The following is a 587-nucleotide window of genomic DNA, read 5'->3' on the forward strand; positions in this document are numbered from 1 at the left end:
AAATCACAAAAGGATATACATAATCCAATCAAGGGATTTAGATGAAATACATAAAGGTCAAATGAAATTTAATTCTTTGTACCATCATGCTATAGAATTAAACTAGACACGTGGTTCGTTCAATACACTTCAAGTGTACTAGTGTCACCTCTAATTATTTATGTGATAATGACAATTACAAAACTGAATAGTGAATCAGTCAACACTACAACCTTTCAGTACAAGGTGCCAACTCTTATATATTGGTTGTGAACAAATTATTTATGATCAAAATATAAGTTGTGTCACACTATACTTCTCAACGCAAGTACTCAACTTATATTATCACAAGTGATCATAAACACTTTAATTCGCACGCTCAATAATTAGTAAAATAAAACCACAATCTTTTATTATAAATTATTATTTCATTATAACAAAATATATCATATAGGCACATAACCCAATAATACGAACTACTAAGGGAGATTTCAAAACCCCAAGGGGAACTAATTTAGACGAGTGAATTTTCATAAATTTTGTAGAGGATGAGCGAATTTAGTAGTTAGGCCCATAATTTCTTTAGGAAAAAAATCGAGACCAATACT

Source organism: Olea europaea, chromosome 18 (assembly GCF_002742605.1).
Source record: "Olea europaea var. sylvestris chromosome 18, O_europaea_v1, whole genome shotgun sequence".
NCBI lineage: Eukaryota > Viridiplantae > Streptophyta > Magnoliopsida > Lamiales > Oleaceae > Olea > Olea europaea.